The 24,668-nt window shown below is 41.6% G+C and overlaps 1 long non-coding RNA gene across 1 annotated transcript; it reads left to right on the top strand.

Annotated features, from left to right (window-relative positions):
* Positions 1-629: 629 nt before the first annotated feature.
* Positions 630-3,257, top strand: LOC125513693. The gene is made up of 3 exons (XR_007286094.1): positions 630-1,059; positions 2,458-2,753; positions 2,846-3,257. It is a non-coding gene; the product is annotated as an uncharacterized LOC125513693 (long non-coding RNA).
* The last annotated feature ends 21,411 nt before the right edge of the window (positions 3,258-24,668 follow it).

The raw sequence follows: 24,668 nt of genomic DNA, 5'->3' as shown, positions 1-24,668 counted from the left end.
ATATTCCTTGGGCTGTTTTGGTGAGGTGAGGGAGGGATGTGGTTGATTTTAAGATATTAATTATGGGTTTTTCTGCAAATTTGTAGAGAACTGGGATGTTGTTGAGAAAAGGCAACAACTTACCTCACAGTCGTTAGATGTAAATCTAATGGTCAGAAATGACGGATGGCAGCCACACCATCATCATCAACTTAGTTTTCTGTAGGAGTACTAGCAAGATGTCCGTGCATTGCACGGAACATCAAGATGCATTTTTTATATAAAACACTTGTTATGATTGATCTATGCGGGAGTAATCCCATGTGTAAAAACTAATGATATCTCGAGAAAGAGGAGATAAGGTGAAGAGGAGTGGGGCATGGTGGTGATTGATGGTCGGACTGAGTGGAGGCATGAGGATGAACGACGCCAGCAGCAGCCACTAGGCCAGTTTGTTCCAGAGGCTTCCATTTTAATTGCTCAACAATGAAATTGTTGAAGACAGAGATGAACAATGAAAAAATCTTATCTTTACAAATGTAGAGAAAGGTGCGAATATCTTTTAATTTATGACCTGTTCGGAGCCCTCCTCTCCACTACTCCGCTCCGGAAGCGGGCGGAGCAGCGCCGAACGGTACAACTCCGCAGAGTCGAAAGAGCGGAGCGGTTCGCAATTGAATCTCAGGGAGTCGCTGAAACCGAGCTCCCCACCACGACTCCTTCACTTTTCCCCCTCCCCAACATGCCGGTTCGATCCAATCTGATCGCATCCTAGGACCTCCCCCGACCATGGAACCCTAGCGCTGCGCCGCCGCCGCCGCCATAGTTCCCCGACCACCCCTGCAACCCCACCATCTCCTCGCCCCTCCTCATCCCCGACCAAATTCTCACCCCTGCAACCTCGCCATCTCCTCGCCCCCTCCTCATCCAAGGCAGCTTTCTACTCGGTAATAACTTTGGGGGCATACAGGTTGTGTGGACCTCTGGCGACTGAGATCACCAGGGCCTCGTCCTCGTCGCCGGGAGCTCGGATTCATCGTCAGCAAGGCCTGCATCCACGCCTACATCACATCTAGCAAGGTGAGATCCATATCCCCTCTTCACCCTTGTTCCTCTACATGTTCTTGATTCATAATCTTGATTAGTTCTACATGTTCTTGCTTCCTGGTTCTTGATTCCAGTAAGTATTAGTACTACATGTCTATAATTCCAGCAAGGATTATGTGAGGAAATTCAGCCGAAGGGGATGGATTACGGGAGTTGGTAGAGAAAGGGGACGGGTGACAGAGTGCATAGAGACAAATATAGTTTCTTCAAAGATAACAAATACACACTACAGGATTATCATGGATGATGTAAACATATATGTATTGCCTCTATTTCTTTTATTTGCCTTGACATGGAGGGAGTTAACTAGCTAGCTCGTTGATCCTCATTAGTGATGAGAAAAGGTGCTTTTCTGTCTGTGCTATTGTGTGCGAAACAGTTCAGTCATTGCCGAGAACAGATGCAAATGTTTAATATATAGCCTACCTTGAGTTTATTGATGCTGCAGCTAGTAAATTACTCCTGTTTGATTATGTACATGATCTTATCTGTGAAATCTATATATGGCTTACTATTTATTTACTAAACAATATCTGATGCACATTATGTATTCCACAAAAAAATCCTAAGCATATGCCCTATGTATATTTTTATGCTTAAATTGGTGTTCGTATAGTCAGTTTATTTTTCTTTTCTGTATTTGTCAAAAAGCTTAGTGATGTGCACAGCTCCAGTACATGTCACTGTATATGTTTTTCTCAGTAAATGCAAGACATCATATTTAACACTAGCCCCCTATACACCGTAAGTATGCCATGATGGGCATGTGAATTGCCCAGTCCTGTTGGCTGCTTACTACCCAGGCGTTCTCAACATATATTTATAAGAATTTTGTTTGCATGACTAGTACATATGGGGCTGACACTTCCAGTGAGTTGTAATCTAGACACTTGTACTTACAAGGATTTTGTTTGCATGAGTAGTGATTTGTAACAGTGAGTTCTCAATTTATGACCAATAATTGCCTCTGTTTCTTTTATTTGCCTTGACATGGAGGGAGTGAAGTAGCTAGTGAACCCCTTCTCTGCCTATAACTTGTAAATATTACTTTTCTTTTAGCGAGAGAATGTGATATGATATCTGCTCGATGCCCATAAACTCTATCGTTGCTCTGTTTTTTTATAATTGTCTGTTCGAGGAGTTCCCCGTTCGGCCGAGCTGTGTGTACCCAGTTGAGTCAACATTACTTGCCTTTGAAATCTGTTAGTATTGAGATTTGCTTAAAACAATATTATTTATTTTGGGATTTTCTTAAGACATTATTATTTGTTTGTATTACAGTAGCTTTGCTGATTCTTTTTCAACTAGGAGCATGATTGATGATTGTTCATGCATATGTGTTCAATTGTGATGCTTGCAATTAATGTGTAGTTTTCCTGAAGATTGTCTGTCGATTGGAGTGACGATAACACTACGATCTTGACCGAGCTCTTTGTCCAGCAAGTGCATGACACTTGACCCAAAATGCTTACGAGGAAGTTGCAAAGGATTTCAAAATCAGAACAGGTCTGGAGTACACCAGGCTCCAGTTGAAGAACAAGTGGGATAAGTTGAAGACTGGTTACAGCAATTTCAGAAAGCTCAAGTTGAAGGAGACCGGTGGTGGTTGGGACTATCAGAGAAACACCATCAAGCAAGATGCTGAATGGTGGAAGAAAGCAAAGATAGTGAGTCATGACTTTTCCTATTTGTTCTTATCATATAAGCAATTGTTCTGTGAGTAGTGCTGCTAATTAATCTTTGTTTTGTTGTATTTCAGGACATTCCTGGCTGTGGCAAGTTCCAAAAGCGTGGACTACAAAATGAGAATAACTTATCTATCATGTTTGGTGACATCACGAGTGATGGTACAGATCACTGGAATCCATGTGCCTGATTTTCAACGAGGTGTGGCGCCAAGAACACCTAAGGAGAAATTTAACAAGATACACTCATCCAAGCTTAATGTGATCGAGAGAGCGTTTGGCGTGTGGAAAATGAAGCGGCAGATTCTACTAAAGATGCCCAATTATTCGGTTGAAACTCAGAAGATGATAGTGGCTGCAACTATGACCCTTCACAACTATGTTCGATATCATGATAAGGGCGATCTTCACTTTCTTCAAGTCGACAGAGATCCCAGCTATGTCCCAACTATCCCTTCAAGGTATCAACGGTACGCCATCCCTCCAAATGCATCAGACGCGTCAACCTCAGAGGCTAGCGATAAAGACATGGACCGGTTTTGTAATAGACTAGCAACTGATATTGCTCTTGGTTGGTGACTTTCGCTTCTGCTATAAATGTGAGTACACTCTAGTTTCTACCCCATGCATGTGTTTTTATTTGTTACAATTCTATAGTTTTTACCTTGCTTGATAAATTTATGCTTTATCATAGATGACTGGTCGTAAAGTTAAACATGTGAATGTTGTCTCCAAACATGTGAATGCCATCTCCAAACAAGTAGAAGATGTTCACTGCCTTTGTTATTCACTGATATATTAGCCATAATATTACTTGTCATTTATTTCCTTGTGGCAAGATGTATAAGTCTAGAATCCGGAAGATGATGTTAGCTAGTTCAGTGACTATATCATTCTGCTTCTGTCACATATCTTATGTGTTTTTGTACCTATTAATAAATTTTTAATTTTGCAGCTGAAATTATTTGAAGTAGAGTATAAATGTTTTTGGTTCTATTCAAGCCATCACCAGCTGCCACAATAGGAAAGAAGCAAGCGAAACAACTAGAAGCGCTCAGTTTGCCGCACCCAACAATTCTTATTTACGGGAAAGCCAACCAAAATATTCAATTCAGACTTCGTAGAGCCGGTGCTACTGCTGTGCATAAAGATTTTCATGTTTTGAAAATTGTTTCTCCAGGAGGTTCACTAGAACTAGATTGATGTCTACAAAATATGTGTATTTATGTGGCTTTTGTTCGTGTTTGTCATCTGAAAATCCTATTTGTTTATGTTGATAAAATCATGTAATTTCAGCAAACTCATGCTGAAGTGTTCTTGTGCGATAAATTCCATTATGTGTGAAATTTTGCACAATGAAATTATGTGTGAAATTTCTGCATTATTTGCAGTGAACTCAGCAGTTTAGTGCAATTTTGTGCATCCTTGGCACAAGTCAACACGTGCTTGTACTGATCAGTGTTGTCAAACCAGATCGATGTGTGGTGGGAGCCAGTAAGCTTGTACTGATCAGTGTTGTCAAACCAGATCGATGTGTGGTGGGAGCCAGTAATCCAGAGTACGGAGTGGAGTTGGTTGCAGAACAAGTTGCCTGCTCCTGATTTGTCATGAGGAGCCAACTATCTAGGAGCGGGGAGTGGAGCTGCGAATTTGATGGAGTGGAGTGGTTCCGAACATGCTCTTAATTTTCATCCGTCAGATATAGATCGGACGGTCTATATTGCAAGATGGCATGCGTACCATCATCATCAACTCGGTTTTTATATAAGAGAAGAAATGTAAGTATGGAGATACAAACGTATTATTGATACTTGTTTCCGTAAACTAGGATCTACATTCTATTCAACGGCTCAACATGTGGGGCCTCAACACAATGACTTCTCGACTGTGTAAAACAAATGTTTTCCCGTCGCTGATAAGGAGGGGGTGAAGGCGGCGCGCTTTCGGCTTGCTCTAGTCCTAGTAGTCATATTAGGTGGTCTATGCACGTGTATATTTATTCTTTTTCATGTCTCGTGTTCGCCGTACTGTCACGACTGTTGATGAACAGACGATAAGTTATTCACGGGGAAACCCTTGTTGAGCGTGTTTGCGAGAGAGATAGAGACTGTGTGTGTGTGATATGTCTAGAGACCGAGACAATGATAAGAGATTCTTTGTGTGGAGGATAGAGAGAGACATGTACAATGTGGTGTAACGTGGAGACACATAGACATAATCAGAGAGTGAGTGTGTGAGATACACATGCGAACATGGGTAGAGATGTGTGAGTTAGAGAGATGGACAATTTTGGTGTGCATCCGAGCTAGAGAGGGGGGATATATACATACCTAGAGTTGGAGAGAATATGCAAGGGTGTGTGTCTTAAAAGAAGGATCCAGATAGATGGGTGTTTGTGCGTGTCTGTGTGTGTTTGTGTGCGCGTTTGTGTGTGAGAGGGAGTGTGTGTATGTGGAGTAGAGAGACCACTAATGATGTAAACCTAGTATAAGGGAAGGGGGAATGGTGTGACATGTGTGTCAAAGAGAGACAAAGGCATGTGTAGTAGCGGGATAGCATGGGTGCGGGCGGGGAGCAGACTATTTGGAAGAGACATCGAGTGTGTGTGGGAAAGGGGTGCGAGAGCGAGAGAGAGAGCTAGCGACGGAGAAAGAGAGAGAGAGAGAGAGAGAGAGAGGGGGGGGGAGAGGGGTCATTTGTGTCCATAAGTGGTGTATAGATAGGGAGACAATGTTGATGTTGTTCGATATTGGCCTATGTACAGAGACACAAGGGAAGCGAGTCATCGTGTGCGTGATAGGGACTTCATGAGAGATCTAGAATAAATGGTGTAGAGAACAACATGCGAGATTGAGAACGATGATACACTAGGGAGTTATGGAAAGATTCACGACATATATGTATACATGGAAGGAGGTGGGGTGGGTTTGCATGTGGGAGAGATAGAAAAAGGAGAGTGATGCACAAGGAGACAAAGTGTGCTTGTTTGAATTGGGGTAGTGTGTGAGGTGAGTGTGCGAGAACCACATATAACTAGGGAGATAGACATTTGGGGGCGACATTTTGTGTGTATGGGAAAGATACACTCTACATAGTGCGTGTGCTTGGGAAAGAGAGATATCGGGTGACCTAGAGAGTGGGGGAAGAGATGTGTGCATGCCCGAGAGACAAAGTGATAGAGACCTATATTGGGGTCTGGAGTTTGGTAGAGAGGGGGGTGTTAATGTGCTTGTGTGTTCGTGTCTAGGGGAGAGAACGACTTGTGTGTGTGTGGAGAGGGGTGGGGGTGGGGGGGTTGGCTTCAGATAAAGAGTGAGGTGTCTATATTTGAGGGACTTGAACGTAATTGAGATATATATGGTTAATAATGTGTATACTCATGATTGATCAATTTGTTTTATAGTTTGGACTATGAGATAACGATACTTTTGAACATGCATGATATACTTTGATGTATCAGAATTATAAACCTAAGATTGAAATTTTGGAATTTGACTCCATCATTAGCTTTTGTAATTCATTTAAATGGAGGTACATTTTTAAGCTGGGATTTCGTGATTTCAAATTCATATATCAAACCTAGAGATATACACATACGCGCACGTTCAAACTTTATAATCATCCACTTTATTCATACATATACACAATTTTGTTTTTGTCATCATATTTATGATGAATACATTTGGAATTTCATTTGAATTAGACCGTATGATGGTATTTGCTTGTACTAGCTCAATGATCTATATTTGAATTGAATGGACAATCTAAGTTTCGAGTTGGAGACATTGATTTTCAAAACTTGCACCTTTTTTGCGTGCAAAACAAATAAATTCTCGGCCATGATATCATAGTCGGCCATACAAGAGCAGAACACTTATAATTTTAGGCGCCAAAAGCTTTCAAACTTCCCGCTCACATCGAAATATCTTGCGCCCGAAAGTTTAATCCTACGATATTCCTGTTTTACCCCTGCCACATAAATGGAAAAGGGTTGCTTTGGTAACTCCATTGTTTTCCCCTCTTTGCCTCCAACATTCTTCCCTAGAGCCCCTCCCCTTCCCCTCCCCGACCCTCCCAACCACGGCAAGCCGCCGAATCTAGTCCTCCGCCGCAGCGGTGGACCTCACACTCCGCCGGATCTACCTTCCGCACCTTGGAACCCCCAACTGCCAACTCACCCCTTCACCGGAGCCGCTTCAACGACTGGCTTGTCCATCGCTCCAGATCTCCTTAACCGCCATCATGGTCCACTGCACCGGATCTGCTTAACCAGCGCCCTCCACCACCACCGTGTAGGCCCTTCACTGACTCCCTCGTCCGCCCCATAGCTGGCCCTTCATACAAGCCCTCGTCCGCCGCAATAGATCCGCCTCACCAAAAGCACTGTACACCGTGCCTGCCGAAGCCTTCGTCCACCGCACCGGACCCGCTCCACGGACGCCATATTCAACTCCATCGGCCCTGCTTTACTAACGTCACAGCCTCATCAGGTTATTTCGATTTGTACTCCTTTGCTTTTTCTCTTCTTTATCGTGCAACTATCCACTTACCAGAGATGAACTTTCTTCTATGTCGACAGGTGCCGCAAATGAAGCACCTGAGCCGCTTTAGCGACGGCGACAGCCGGCCCAAACTCAACCGCAACACGAGCACCATCGACGGTCCTTAGCTATCAAGTATGACAACGATACCCATACGCCACCGAGAATCAGGTACTATTATCCAATATCCGGCGCCTATGTTCAGTTTTTTAGCATAAGCACCGCACCTTTGAATTTCTTCAGGGCATCATTCAATTTTTCATGAGACGCGTTATTCTGCTTGCACCTGTAGGGCCATAATTCTGGCCATGAACATGTTACATGTGGTAAATTACGTACCAGCGCACATATAATCAATATGATTTAGTTTTCTCCTAAGTATTATTGTACTTCCTAGATATCACTGCCTACTATTTTACTTCTTGCATGCTATATTTATGATAATGGTGTTGTTCTAATGCCACCCGTTGGTTCCATCAGACTGCTTCATGTTCTCTATGCTTAATTACACATCAACAAACTAGCATGTGGTTCCGCTGCTTTTTGTTTGATATACCCTACATTTTCTGATGCTAGCTATTACATCACTGCTCAAAGCCTCTGTTCATTACTTTTTTGTGTGTTCTTGATCTTCCCAAGTTGCATGACTAATTTGATGCTTCTATTAATTATGGAGCTGCCAACCCCATCAAGCAAAATATTTGTTCTTTTGGGGCTGGCACCTCAAACAAGCATAAAAATAGAGTGAAGCAGATATATTGTTGTGTAAGCACACACCCTTCTTTCATTAGTTTAGATGAACCATTGATGATCAATTCGAACCAGTGCATGCGATTAAAATTAATTTTACCTAAATAGAGGGTGCAGAATAAACTACAACAATTAGATTTGCAACCATGGGATGCTGATGATATCTTCAAAGAACATTGCAATAGCACCGAGGCTTCACAACAACATATGGTAAGCCAGTGTGTTTTAGTACATGTGAAATGTAATGTGTGTGGGCTGCTTTCTTGGCTTGTGCCCTCAACCTATAATCCTACAAAATTACAAATAGTTTAGTTGTCTGCTTTTCTGCATTGCTTGATTCGAATGCTTGTTTGTTACTTGTTAGGCTATACCTGAGTTGGCCAGTATGTCGGCAGTGCCTGCTGTACTATCATAAAGAAATGCATGCCTAGTTCATTTGAGTCCTTAACTTTTCCTATGAACTTCATCACAAGACTGTCTTCGTAGTTTATATGAGGCCACACTGTTAAGTGCTTTCTCAGATTATTTCAACTTCTTAGATGCCTTGGCAACTTAAATATAGCGGTGGTACACTCCCTTTCAACTAGGGATGTCAATTGGGTCCTGTTTAATCCCGATTAAAGTCCACTAGTGGTATGATAGTTCAAAAGAGTTTTTGTTTTTTGAGGAAAATGAACTAGGGAGCTAGCAAAAACTAACTAGATGGGACTGGCGGATGTCGTTTATTTGTCACTTACATCCCTAGTTTCATCTTACCATTTTAATTTCTTTTTGGATGATGCTTCTACAAACCATTTAAATATAGCTTGCCATGCTCGGCAATAATTCATATGTCGTTTACCATGTAAGCTTACTGCCTGGATCATGCGATAACTATCTCTTACTTATGTCCAGCGGAAACCTTTCAGGATGCCGTTCACACTAGGGCACAATGTATAGGCCCAGAATCTATTTGTGGAAGTAGTGCGCCATCCATGTTACCAGATGGTAGCAGTTCAGAGGCAACACCACCGGAGAGCAGTCTGAGCACATATATTATAGTTCTTAAGGCTCTACTAGAGGCAGAAAGAGATGGTGTGGCTGCCATGAATGAGGTAATGTTGACCTTGAGGCTGGAAATTATGCAATTAACTGCACGCATTATGTAAGCAACCCAAGAATTGGAGGAAGTGAGAATGCTGTATTTGAAGACGGAGGAGATCCTACTGTTTCTGCTATCTGAAGCGCATGGTAATCCTAGTTCTTCTTTAGATACCAGTTGACATTGTCATTAGATTATTGTACTTGCATGTTGTGTCATGTCTCTGAATGGATTATGTTGTAAGACACCCTATGTTGTCCATGTGTTGTAGTGATCCGAATTTTTTAGGCAAGGTAATCCTCAGTACTTGTATGATTGACATACGGTGAACTGTTTTTCATGTGAGCATATTGTATTGGATGCAATATCTGTTTGACTCAAAGTGTATCCAACCTACTAAATTCGAAGATCACGACATTTATAAATCATAATCATATATAAAGGTGGAATAAATCTTTGTTGTGGTTTTTAAGAAATAAATAACAAAAATGTAGAATTATCTGTGGATATTCGTAATCGAATACAAATTGGATTTGAATTTAGTTGCCAGGGCCCAAGGCAAACATGAATGTTAATTCTCCCAAGTTTTGAACGAAGCGGCTAAACACCCACTATCGTTTGTGGGCTGCCCGAAGCAAGTGTTTGCGAGATGGAAATTACTGTCTACCCCTGACACTTGACATCCTTATCTACCGGATTTACACTGTTGTCGATAGGGGTAGACTAGTAACTTCAATCAGACGTGACACGACCGCCTCTGAGCCCATTCAGACACGGTGGGTGCCAAACATGGGCGACAAAACACATTTGATTCAAGCTCATCCGAAATACATGTGTCTCTCCCTCCATTTCCCCATTCATACACGGTGGGCGGCAAAACAAACTCTCCTCGTCTGAAATCGATGCAGGCAAATATTTTAAATAGGGGCAGATGTGTAACTTCCCCAGATGTGACACAACCGCCCTACCTGTCAGCCCCGTTCATACACGTGGGCGCCAACCGTGGGCAGCAAAACACCCTCTCCTCGCCCGAAATCCCTACCGGCAAATATTTGGGAGATGCGAGATTACCGTCCTATCCCCAACTGGTCAGGTCGAGTTGTTCTCCCTTAGTATATTTTGAATCTGCCATGTCAGGCCGACTTGTTCTTCTTTACTATATGTTGAAGCTGTCATCTGCGAAGTATCATCACTTCTGGAGCTCTCATATTTTGAGTAGTAGGCCATATTATATTAATGCACACACCAAATTACAGCATGCATGACATCTCTCAGAAGAATTGCAGAGTTAGCACAAAGGGGTTTACAGGGAGGCAGTATTGGATTAGAATCACTTCTGCATTACAAACATAATCTCACTTGTTTTTATGTTTTCGTGCATGTCAGGTATTGGACATTATCAAAATGAATATGAGAATGGGCGCACGAGAGCAATATTGCGGAAAAATCCACTGGCTAATAAACTTGGCATGGTGGAGGATGGCCTATCTTATTCACCCATCAAGGTGCTTGCTCTAACTTGGCAAGGTTGTATTGGTCGCACATATTTTGCATCTGACCTCTTGCATTACTTCTACTTTGTTACACCATCTGCTTAGTTTAAGCATCATATATGAATATATGCCATACCTATCCATTTTCTGTACCTTTTCCATGTGTCATCATACTATGTTTTTCCAGTCAAATTTTATTCTTTCGTAATAGATGTCCAAAAGGAAGAGGGTGAGTGCAGATCCTCAAGGAGTACAAACTAGGTATTTGGAAAAGGTAGTGATACCTGTTAAATTAGATAGATCAGCAGCCACAGAAAACACATGCCCAACTGTACCACACTTTACCCCTACTCCACTGGCGAAACCCCTATTAGAACTGCCGAGAGCCCAGCGTCAGGTACTGTGTATGATATCAATTCAAAATTTGAATTCCTAAATTTCTGCACGTGCCTTACATTCTCTCTTGTATGAAAACTAATTTCAGATGAATCTCCTTGCTCAAGGGATCATAGGATCTCAGAACAATACCGGGCTCTGCATTGCTCTTGTTAGTACCTCTTGCCCTTTGTCAACATACTTACACTCATTGTTGTTTGATTATGTAGCATCGCTGTAAATGTTCGCTTCTTTATCCTCCCTTTGCTTGAAATTATAAGATCTACATTTACTCTTAGATAAATGTAGAATTGACACAATGGTTATGAAAATTTGGATTTCTCATGTAAGTACCTGTTGTCATGTACTCCCTCTGTATCGAATTAATTGTTGATCAATTGGATGTATTTAGAACTTAATAGTGCTAGATACATCCTTTTGAGCGACAAGTAACAACAAACGGTGGTGGTATTACTGTACTTGCATCGTGAGATAGTTGATTGTCTAGCATTACTCTACATCTTATCTGCCCTGCCCTCCACTTTCTCCAAATTATCATATCTACATTTACTCTTACCAAAATGTTGAATAAAGCCAATGCCACTGCACACATTGATGTCTGCATTCCTCTTATCAGTACCTTTTGCCTTGTAACACTGCACTTAATTAATTGCTATTTGATTATGTATCATCAGTATGCACCTGAGCTTCATTATCCTCTATTTCTTCCAATATTATTTGATCTATATTTACTCTTTGCAAAATGTAGAATAATGGCAACGCTTATAAAGAATTTTCTTTGGGTAATTTATTGAATTATCCTTCCATCAACATGGAGAAGGGCTTTGTCCAGCCCGTGTTAACATGTAATGTAAGTTCATCCTTCTCAAGCCTTCAAACTTTGTTCTAGTATAGATTTGGATAGGCACCATTTCCTCCACTGCTATTTACTTTGTTGTTTACATCTGATTGGATGTTTGCAAAAACTACCAGTTTTAAATTGTAGATGTAAAAACATGTTCCTTATGCAGAACAGATCCATTTATTTTCTTATATAATTGTGAAACCTATTACGCGTCTCCTTGTTTCTCTTTTAGAGTCGTATCTCTTATTCCAGGCAGAACTTTAGGGAAGATAGTGAGCCAAACCATCTTGAGGACAGCGAGATGACCCCATGGTCCTGTCTTGACGAAGATAGTGAGTTGAAGCTACTCAACAGTAGGTGTGCGACAACCTCTATGCAGTCGCTGCCTTAATCAGTTCGACTTCTTCCGTCTCAACTTAAAGCGGAAAGGCTTGCTTCAGCTCAGCTCCGACTTGAAGTCAAAGATGCAATGAAGATGTCAGAGGATTGCCGTGCGCACTATGGATCCATACATCTAGGGATGGAGCATCTATCATTGACACAACTGAGGTCTCTTCAGCTTGTCCGGCTGCTTGCGGGGCCCATCCTGGCCAGGCCTAGTGCTTTCTGAAGTGTTCTCAGTTTTGTATATTCTTTTGTCGGCGCGTTTATATGCACTGGTGGCGATCTTTGATGCCCAGTGTATGTAATCCGCGGTCACGTTGTGCTTTATTATCACCGGTAGCGAACTTTGATTCCCAGTGGATGTAACATGCCGTAATTTCTTTATTGTATAGTCTAGGTTTATTCTTTGGTTGGTATGCTGTAATTTAGGCCGGAAGGTTCAGTGGATGTCAGTTTTGTCGGTCTTCAGGCCGACCCGTTACTCATATGGGCCAAAACATGGCCAGCTGGGCCAGAGAATACTATGGGCTTTTAAATATTAGGCTAGTGTTGAGCCAAAAAATTCACGGGCCAATACAGGCCGAACCTGCCCAAGGCCCATGTTGGGCCCAAATAGGACGAGCAATTAACACGCCAAAATATATCTTGGGCCTGTTTGGCCCAATAAATTATGGGCTTTAAGCTGGCCGATATCCACATGGGCCATAGGCCCAAAAGTGTCACGGGCCATTGTCAGATGGGCTGTAAGCAGGCTGGATTCAACGCAGGCTGTAAGTAGGCCCAACGGTTACATGGGCCATTAACAGGCCGATAGGCCAGTTGGGCTGAAATTTATCCACGAAGACTACAGGCCGTTAAGAGGCCTAAAGTTACTTCGGACAAGAAATAGCCCAGTTTCTGCATGGGCCGTTAAATGGCATAAAGTTAAACCAGGCCAACAACGTCCCAGATGCACCACAGGCCGCTAACAGGGCAAAACTATTTCGGGCTGAACTGGTAAACGGGCATTTAACAGGCTGAAATACAAACCTGTCTTAGAATGGGCCCAAAAGAACAGCTGTTAACGGGCCTGATCCGATATGGGCCGTAATTTGGCCAAAAACTTGGCAGGCTGCGAACGGGCCTGATCTGGTATGGGCCACAATTTGACCCAAAACATGGTAGGCTGTTAACGGGCCAGCCCACTAGTGTCTGAAAAAACATGATGGGCCTTTAGATGGGCCGTCCTTTTCACCGGAATGGGCCTTTGTTGGGCCATGCCACGTGTCTACGTATCATAGGCGCCTCCTGTCCAATGAGTGGATGACATCTGTCCCAACGGTGAGCCAACACGTGTTTCCTCCGGCCAATGAGAATTTTACATGTGGAAAATCCCCATTGGTCCGGGCTGTTAACGGGTTATCGGATCCAAAACCGGACCCGATAGCTTAACGGCGGCCCGTTACGGTCGATGCCACGTGTCGGTCACCCTTGACGAAAGCACTTCTATGACGCGTGATTTATCGTCATGGAAGTGGACACTTCCGTGATGATAATTTTGGTAATGTCATGGAACACTTCTATGACAGCACATGTATGACTATCTTGATTCTGTCATAAAATCGTCATGGATATACATTGATACGTCTCCAACGTATCTATGACTTTTTATTGTTCCATGATATTATATTATCTATTTTGGATGTTTAATGGGCTTTAATATACCTTTTTATATTATTTTTGGGACTAACCTACTAACCAAAAGCCCAGTGCAAATTGCTGTTTTTTTGCCTATTTCAGTGTTTCGCAGAAAAGTGAAGATTAAACGGAATCCAAATGGAATGAAACCTTTGGGAGAGTTATTTTTGGAATAAACATGATCCAGGAGACTTGGAGTGGACGTCAAGAAAGAAGCGAGGAGGCCACGAGGCAGGAGGGCGCGCCCGGGGGGGGGGGGGCGGGGCCCCCCCCCCCCCCGGGGGCCCCCCCCCCCCCCATCGACCTACTTCTTCCTCCTATATATACCCATATACCCTGAAAACATCCAGGAGCACCATGAAACCCTATTTCCACCGCCGCAACCTTCTGTACCCGTGAGATCCCATCTTGGGGCCTTTTTCGGCGCTCCGCCGGAGGGGGAATCAATCACGGAGGGCTTCTACATCAACACCATAGCCTCTCTGGTGATGTGTGAGTAGTTTACCACAGACCTTCAGGTCCATAGTTATTAGCTAGATGGCTTCTTCTCTCTCTTTGGATCTCAATACAAAGTTCTCCTCGACTCTCTTGGAGATCTATTCGATGTAATCCTTTTTGCGGTGTGTTTGTCAAGATTCGATGAATTGTGGGTTTATGATCAAGATTATCTATGAACAATATTTGATTCTTCTCCGAAATCTTTTATGCATGATTTAATATCTTTGCAAGTCTTTTCGAATTATCAGTTTGGTTTGGCCTACTAGATTGATTCTTCTTGCAATGGGAGAAGTGCTTAGCTTTGGGTTCAATCTTGCGGTGTCCTTTCCCAGTGACAGCAGTGGCAGCAAGGCACGTATTGTATTGTTGCCATCGAGGATAATAAGATGGGGTTTATGTCATATTGCTTGAGTTTATCCCTCCACATCATGTCATCTTGCCTAATGCGTTACTCTGTTCTTATGAACTTAATAATATAGATGCATGCTGGATTGCGGTCGATGTGTGGAGTAATAGTAGTAGATGCATAATCGTTTCGGTCTACTTGTCGCGGACGTGATGCCTATATACATGATCATGCCTAGATATTCTCATAACTATGCGCTTTTCTATCAATTGCTCGACAGTAATTTGTTCACCCACTGTAGAATTTGCTATCTTGAGAGAAGCCACTAGTGAAACCTATGGCCCCTGGGTCTATCTTCCATCATATTATTTTCCTATCAACTTGCTATTTCTATCATTGTTTATTTTGCAATCTTTATTTTCCAATCTATATAACAAAAATACCAAAAATATTTATCTTATTATCTCTATCAGATCTCACTTTCGTAAGTGACCGTGAAGGGATTGACAACCCCTTTACCGCATTGGTTGCGGGGTTCTTGTTTGTTTGTGTAGCTACGAGGGACTTGCGTGTAATCTCCTACTGGATTGATACCTTGTTTCTAAAAAACTGAGGGAAATACTTACGCTACTTTGCTGCATCACCCTTTCCTCTTCAAGCGAAAACCAACGCATGCTCAAGAGGTAGCAAGAAGGATTTCTGGCGCCGTTGCCGGGGAGGTTGCACCAAGTCAAGTCAAGATTTGATCTCCCGTCAACAAGCCATTTTTGGCGTCGTTGCCAGGGAGATCTACGCTCAAGTCAAGACATACCAAGTACCCATCACAAACTCTTATCCCTCACATTACATTATTTGCCATTTGCCTCTCGTTTTCCTCTCCCCCACTTCACCTTTGCCTTTTCTTCGCCTTCTTCCCGTATGTCTTTTTGTTTGTGTTTCCATGTGCCTTATATTTGCTTGCGTCTTTGCTTGCTAAAAATCTATTGATATGGATCCACTTAAAGTGTTCTACTTGGATCATCTTTGATCTATTTGTGCTCGCGCTGAAACCCCAACTAGTTGAGTTGAGGGAAAATCTTTAGATGAGCATGCTCATTTTGTGCGTCATCGTTTATCTGAAAAGGGAAAGCTCTTATGGTATCAAATAAATAGTTTGCTATGCTATGCTTGGAATCTTTGTGAAATTTATGACTTTACTTGTTGCTCTAAGAACCCTAAAAAACACCTTCCCTACCTATGTGAGTTTAATGATAATGAAATCATATCTTCTTATGGAAAGGGTGTTTATAGTTACTATGATATCGAACAAATTGAAGAATTTGTCGTTTTTATGGGTGCTCATGAAGTTGCTTCTTTGATTGAAAAGTATGATATTACTCTCTACAAATCTGAAAATTCTGACATACTTAAATATTGCTAAGAAAACAATGCTCATAATGCCTATGTTAAGGAATTTATTGAGAGAATGACCGTTGCTTTGGAAGAAAATAATCATATGCACGAATCTATAGATAATTATGATTCCGATGATTTGATTGAAATCTCCCTTGATGAACATTATACTTGCTATTCTTATGGCGATGATGCCAATATTTCTGGAGATGAATTTGCTATAGTTCCTTATGTTAAACATGAGATTATTGCTATTGCACCTATACTTGATAGTTCCTTGAATCAAAAGCATGCAATGATTTTACTATAAATTCTATTGATGTCAATTGTGCTAATAATATGCAAAACCCTAAGCTTGGGGATGCTAGTTTTGCTATGTCCACTACTTGTTGCAATGATCATGATTGGGGTGATTCTTCTTATGATCTCGAAAATTTATTTAAGCCCCGTGATGAATATGAGATTGATAATAATGTTTGCAATAATACGGAAGGTGCGTTTGGAAGAGTGTCAACTTTAGATCCTACATATTTGGATAATGTTCAATCTTATAAAGTTTTTGATAAAGTGGGTTTGGAGAGGTCATGACTTTACTTAATGATATTCCCACTATATTGGAAGAGTGTCAACTTTGCATGCATGTGGATCATGTAGAGAAAATTTTATGTGAGAGCTATATTGTTGAATTTGAATATGATCCCACATGTAATTATTATGAGAGAGGAAAATATGGTTGTAGAAATTTTCATGTTACTAAATTACCTCTCGTTATGTTGAGATTGTTATTGTTTTCTTTCTTGCATATGCTAGTTTTTGCTTGTCTTGATAATTTATTTGCCTATAAGATGCCTATGCATAGGAAGTATGTTAGACTTAGATGTTTTTTCATATGCTTTATGATGCTCTCTTTGTGCTTCAATTCGTGTCTTTCATGTGAGCATCATTGAAATTATCAATGCCTAGCTAGGGGCGTTAAACGATAGCGCTTGTTGGGAGGCAACCCAATTTTATTTTTGTTCCTGTTTAGTAATAAATAATTCATCTAGCTTCTGTTTAGATGTGGTTTTATGTTTTTAATTAGTGTTTGTGCCAAGTAGAACCTTTGGGAAGACTTGGGGGAAGTCTTTGCGATCTTGCTGTAAAAAACAGAAACTTTAGCGCTCAGGAGATTTGCTGCCATTTTTACTGGAGATTGAGATTAGGTTGATTATTTTTGAAGAGGATTAATAGACAAATTCCTCACATCCACCAATTTATTTTCAGAATTTTTGGGGTTACAGAAGTATTCGAAACCCACAGATTACTACAGACTGTTCTGTTTTTGACAGATTCTGTTTTTCGTGTGTTGTTTGCTTATTTTGATGAATCTATGGCTAGTATCGGGGGGTATGAACCATAGAGAAGTTGGAATACAGTAGGTTCCAATATAAATAAATAATGAGTTCATTACAGTACCTTGAAGTGGTGGTTTTTTTTCTTATACTAACGGAGCTCATGAGATTTTCTGTTGAGTTTCGTGTTGTGAAGTTTTCAAGTTTTGGGTAAAGATTTGATGAATTTTGGAATAAGGAGTGGCAAGAGCCTAAGATTGGGGATGACCAAGGCACCCCAAGGTAAAATTCAAGGACAACCAAAAGCCTAAACTTGGGGATGCCCCGGAAGGCATCCCCTCTTTCGTCTTTGTCCATCGGTAACTTTACTTGAGGCTATATTTTTATTCACCACATGATATGTGTTTTGCTTGGAGAGTCTTGTATGATTTGAGTCTTTGCTTTTTAGTTTACCACAATCATCCTTTATATACACACCTTCTGGAGAGACGCACATGAATCAGAATTTATTCGAATACTCTATGTGCTTCACTTATATCTTTTGAGCTAGAAAATTTTGCTCTAGTGCTTCACTTATATCTTTTTAGAGCACGGTGGTGGTTTTATTTTATAAATTCATGAACTCTCATGCTTCACTTATATCATTTTGAGAGTCTTTAGAACAGCATGGTAGTTTGCTTTGGTTATGAAACTAGTCCTAATATGATGGGCATCCAAGAGGGATATAATAAAAACTTTCATATAAAGTGCATTGAATACTATGAGAAGTTGGATACTTGATGATTGTTTTGAGATATGAAGATGGTGATATTAGAGTCATGCTAGTTGAGTAGTTGTGAATTTGAGAAATACTTGTTCTATAGTTTGTGATTCCCATAGCATGCACGTATGGTGAACCGTTATGTGATGAAGTTGGAGCATGATTTATTTATTGATTGTCTTCCTTATGAGTGGCGGTCGGGGACGAGCGATGGTATTTTCCTACCAATCTACCCCCCTAGGAGCATGCGCGTAGTACTTTGTTTTGATAACTAATAGATTTTTTGCAATAAGTATGTGAGTTCTTAATGACTAATGTTGAGTCCATGGATTATACACACTCTCACCCTTCCACCATTGCCAGCCTCTCTAATACCGCGCACCTTTCGCCGGTATCATACACCCACCATATACCTTCCTCAAAACAGCCACCATACCTACCTATTATGGCATTTCCATAGCCATTCTGAGATATATTGCCATGCAACTTACCACCGTTCCGTTTGTTATGACACGTTTCATCATTGTCATATTGCTTTGCATGATCATGTAGTTGACATCGTATTTGTGGCAAAGCCACCTTTATAATTCTTTCATACATGTCACTCTTGATTCATTGCATATCCCGGTACACCGCCAGAGCATTCATATAGAGTCATATTTTGTCCTAGTATCGAGTTGTAATTTTTGAGTTGTAAGTAAATTAAAGTGTGATGATCATCATTATTAGAGCATTGTCGCAAGTGAGGAAAGGATGATGGAGACTATGATTCCCCACAAGTCAGGATGAGACTCCGGATGAAAAAAAAGGCCATAAAAAGGGATAAAAGGCCCAAATAAAAAAAAGAAAAATGAGAGAAAAAGAGAGAAGGGACAATGTTACTATCCTTTTACCACACTTGTGCTTCAAAGTAGCACCATGATCTTCATGGTAGAGAGTCTCCTATGTTGTCACTTCCATATACAAGTGGGAATTTTACATTATAGAACTTGGCTTGTATACTCCAATGATGGGCCTCCTCAAAATGCCCTAGGTCTTTGTGAGCAAGCAAGTTGATGCACACCCAATTAGTTTCTTTTTGAGCTTTCATACACTTATAGCTCTAGTGCATCCATTGCATGGCAATCCCTACTCACTCACATTGATATCTATTGATGGGCATCTCCATAGCCCGTTGATATGCCTAGTTGATGTGAGACTATCTTCTCCTTTTTGTCTTCTCCATGACCACCACTCTATTCCACATATAGTGCTATGTCCATGGCTCATGCTCATATATTGCGTGAAGATTGAAAAAGTTTGAGAACATCAAAAGTATGAAACAATTGCTTGGATTGTCATCGGGGTTGTGCATGATTAAATACTTTGTGTGATGAAGATAGAGCATAGCCAGACTATATGATTTTGTAGGGATAACTTTCTTTGGCCATGTTATTTTGAGAAGACATGATTGCTTTGTTAGTATGCTTGAAGTATTATTATTTTTTATGTCAATATTAAACTATTTGTCTTGAATCTTTCGGATCTGAACATTCATGCCACAATAAAGAAAATTATATTGAGAATTATGCTAGGTAGCATTCCACATCAAAAATTCTGTTTTTATCATTTACCTACTCGAGGACGAGCAGGAATTAAGCTTGGGGATGCTTCATACGTCTCCAACGTATCTATAATTTTTGATTGTTCCATGCTATTATATTATCTATTTTGGATGTTTAATGGGATTTAATATACCTTTTTATATTATTTTTCGGACTAACCTACTAACCAAAGGCCCAGTGCAAATTGATGTTTTTTTTGCCTATTTCAGTGTTTCGCAGAAAAGTGAATATCAAACAGAATCCAAGTGGAATGAAACCTTCGGGAGAGTTATTTTTGGAACAAACGTGATCTAGGAGACTTGGAGTGGACATCAAGAAAGAAGCGAGGAGGCCACGAGGCAGGAGGGCGCGCCCAGGGGGGCAGGCGCGCCCCACCCTCGTGGGCCCCTCGCAGCTCCACCGACCTACTTCTTCCTCCTATATATACCCATATACCCTGAAAACATCCAGGAGCACCACGAAACCCTATTTCCACCGCCGCAACCTTCTAAACCCGTGAGATCCCATCTTGGGGCCTTTTTCGGCGCTCCGCCGGAGGGGGAATTGATCACAGAGGGCTTCTACATCAACACCATAGCCACTCCGATGATGTGTGAGTAGTTTACCACAAACCTTCGGGTCCATAGTTATTAGCTAGATGGCTTCTTCTCTCTCTTTGGATCTCAATACAAAGTTCTCCTCGATTCTCTTGGAGATCTATTCGATGTAATTCTTTTTGCGGTGTGTTTGTCGAGATCCGATGAATTGTGGGTTTATGATCAAGATTATCTATGAACAATATTTGATTCTTCTCCGAAATCTTTTATGCATGATTTAATATCTTTTCAAGTTTCTTCGAATTATCATTTTGGTTTGGCATACTAGATTGATCTTTCTTGCAATGGGAGAAGTGCTTTGCTTTGGGTTCAATCTTGCGGTGTCCTTTCCCAGTAACAGCAGGGGCAGCAAAGCACGTATTGTATTGTTGCCATCGAGGATAAAAAGATGGGGTTTATGTCATATTGCTTGAGTTTATCCCTCTACATCATGTCATCTTGCCTAATGTGTTACTCTGTTCTTATGAACTTAATACTCTAGATGCATGCTGGATAGCGGTCGATGTGTGGAGTAATAGTAGTAGATGCAGAACCGTTTCGGTATACTTGTTGCGGACTTGACGCCTATATACATGATCATGCCTAGATATTCTCATAACTATGCCCTTTTCTATCAATTGCTCGACAGTAATTTGTTCACCCACCGTAGAATTTGCTATCTTGAGAGAAGCCACTACTGAAACCTATGGCCCCTGGGTCTATCTTCCATCATGTTATTTTCCTATCAACTTGCTATTTCTATCGTTGTTTATTTTGCAATCTTTATTTTCCAATCTATATAACAAAAATACCAAAAGTATTTATCTTATTATCTCTATCAGATCTCACTTTCGTAAGTGACCGTGAAGGGATTGACAACCCCTTTATCGTGTTGGTTGCGAGGTTCTTGTTTGTTTGTGCAGGTACAAGGGACTTGCGTGTAATCTTCTACTGGATTGATACCTTGGTTGTAAAAAACTGAGGGAAATACTTACTTTACTTTGCTTCATCACCTTTCCTCTTCAAGGGAAAACCAACGCATGCTCAAGAGGTAGCATACATGCATGATAGAAAACGTGACCTAATGTGACAAAGACGTATCATCACGGAAGTGTATTTTTTGTAGTGATGACAAAGGGAATAACGTACTTTATCATAACGGTTTGACCAATAAAGAACTTCGTAGAATATGTAGGAGCCAATATGAGCATCCAAGTTCCGCTATTGGTTATTGACCGGAGAGGTGTCTCGGTCTTGTCTGCATAGTTCTCGAACCTGTAGGATCCGCACGCTTAACGTTCGATGACGATTTTGTATTATATGAGTTATGTGATTTGGTGACTGAATGTTGTTTGGAGTCTCGGATAAGGTCACGAGCATGACGAGGTGTCTCGAAATGGTTGAGAGGTAAAGATTAATATATAGGATGATAGTATTCGGATACCAGAAGTGTTCCGGTGGGTATCAGGTACATATCGGGTCACCGGAAGGGGTTCCGAGCACCCCCGGCAAAGATTCGGGCCTTATGGGCCAAGGGAGGGACAGACCAGCCCACAAGGGGCTGGTGCACCCCCATATAGGACGAAATAAGAGGAGAAGTAAAGAGGGGAAGAGAGGAGGAAGGGGAGGGATTTGGCCTCCCCTTCCTTCCCTCCTCCCTCCTCCTTCCTTCCCCCTCCGGAACTTATGGAAGGGGGAAGGCCGAATTGGGGAGGCGCCCAAGTAGGATTCCACCTACTTGGGGCGCCCCCTTGGCTGCCTCTCCTCCCCTCCAACCTATATATATATATATGTGGGGGCACTGCTAGAACAAACAACAACAATTGTTAGCCGTGTGCGGCGCCGCCCTCCACAGTTTACGCCTCCGGTCTTATCTTCGTAGTGCTTAGGCAAAGCCCTGCGCGGATCACTTCACCATCACCGTCACCATGCTGTCGTGCTGACAGAACTCATCTACTTCCTCGACACTTTGCTGGATCAAGAGTTCGAGGGACATCATCGAGCTGAACATGTGCATAACTCGGAGGTGCCGTACGCTTGGTGCTTGATCGGTCAGAATGAGAAGAAGTTCGACTACATCAACCGCGTTGTCAAACGCTTCCGCTTCCGGTCTACGAGGGTATGTAGACACACTCTCCCCCTCTCGTTGCATGCTACGTTTCCCAATAGTGGCATCCGAGTCTGGTCTATGCGTAGATGATATGCACGAGTAGAACACAAAGAGTTGTGGGCGGTGATCGTCATACTGCTTACCACGAATGTCTTATTTTGATTCGGCGGTATTGTTGGATGAAGTGGCCCACACCAACCTTACATGATCACGTTCATGGGACCGGTTCCACCGACAGACAAGCAACTAGTTTTGCATAAAGGTGGCTGGCGGGTGTCTGTTTCTCCAACTTTAGTTGAATCAAATTTGACTACAGCCGGTCCTTGTTGAAGGTTAAAACAACAAACTTGATAAATCACCGTTATGGTTTTGATGCGTAGGTAAGAACGGTTCTTGCTAGAAGCCCATAGCAGCCACGTAAAACTTGCAACAACAAAGTAGAGGACGTCTAACTTGTTTTTGCAGGGCATGTTGTGAGGTGATATGGTCAAGACATGATGTGAAATACATTATTGTATGAGATGATCATGTTTTGTAAAAGTTATCGGCAACTGGAAGGAGCCTTATGGTTGTCGCTTTATTGTATGAAATGCAAACGCCATGTAATTGTTTTAGTTTATCACTTTGCATTAGTGATAGTTGTAGAAGCAATAGTTGGCGAGACAACCACGACGCTATGATGGAGATCAAGGTGTCAAGCCGGTGACGATGGAGATCGTGACCGTGCGTTGGAGATGGAGATCAAAGGCACAAGATGATGATGGCCATATCATGTCACATATTTTGATTACATGTGATGTTTATCTTTTATGCATCTTATTTCGCTCAGTACGGCGGTAGCACTATAAGATGATCCCTTACTAAAATTTCAAGGTATTAGTGTTCTCCCTGAGTATGCACCGTTGCGATAGTTCGTCGTGCTGAGACACCATGTGATGATCGGGTGTTATAGGCTTTACGTTCACATACAATGGGTGGAAGACAGTTTTGCACATGCGGAATACTCGGGTTAAACTTGACGAGCCTAGCATGTACGAACATGGCCTCGGAACACTGAAGACTGAAAGGTCGAACGTGAATCATATAGTAGATATGATCAACATAGAGATGTTCACCATTGAAGAGTACTCCATCTCACGTGATGATCAGACATGGTTTAGTTGATTTGGATCACATATCATTTCAGATGACTTGAGGGATGTCAATCTAAGTGGGAGTTCTTAAATAATATGATTAATTGAACTTAATTTATCATGAACTTAGTCTTGATAGTATTTGCATATCTATGCTGTAGATCAATAGCTCGCGATATAGCTCCTATATTTATTTTGATATGTTGCTAGACAAAAGTTGAAAGATGATAGTAGCAATGATGCGGACTGGGTCTATGATCTGAGGATTATCCTCGTTGATGCACAGAAGAATTATGTCCTTGATGCACCGCTAGGTGACAGACCTATTGCAGGAGCAGATGCAGACATTATGAATGTTTGACAAGCTCGGTATGATGACTATTTGATAGTTTAGTGCACCATGCTTTACGGCTTAGAACCGGGACTTCAAAAATGTTTTGAACACTACAAAGCATATGAGATGTTCCAAGAGATGAAATTGGTATTTCAGACTCTTGCCCATGTCGAGAGGTATGAGACCTCTGACAAGTACTTTGCCTACAAGATGGAGGAGAATTGCTCAACCAGTGAGCATGTGCTCAGATTGTCTGGGTACTACAATCACTTGAATCAAATGGGAGTTAATCTTCCAGATAAGATAGTGATTGACAGAGTTCTCTAGTTACTATCACCAAGCTCCTAGAACTTCGTGATGAACTATAATATGCAAGGGATGATGAAAACAATTCCCAAGCTCTTCGCGATGCTGAAATCGGCGAAGGTAGAAATCAAGAAAAAGCATCAAGCGTTGATGGTTAACAAGACCACTAGTTTCAAGAAAAAGGGCGAGGGAAAGAAAGGGAACTCCAAGAAGAATGGCAAGCAAGTTTCCACTCCTGTGAAGAAGCCCAAAGCTGGACCCAAGCTTGAAACTGAGTGCTTCTACTGCAATGGAAATGGTCACTGGAAGTGGAACTGCCCCAGATACTTGGCGGATAAGAAG

This window comes from Triticum urartu, chromosome 6 (assembly GCF_003073215.2).
Source record: "Triticum urartu cultivar G1812 chromosome 6, Tu2.1, whole genome shotgun sequence".
NCBI classification, from domain to species: Eukaryota; Viridiplantae; Streptophyta; class Magnoliopsida; order Poales; family Poaceae; genus Triticum; species Triticum urartu.
This window is presented reverse-complemented; position numbering and strand designations above follow the sequence as displayed.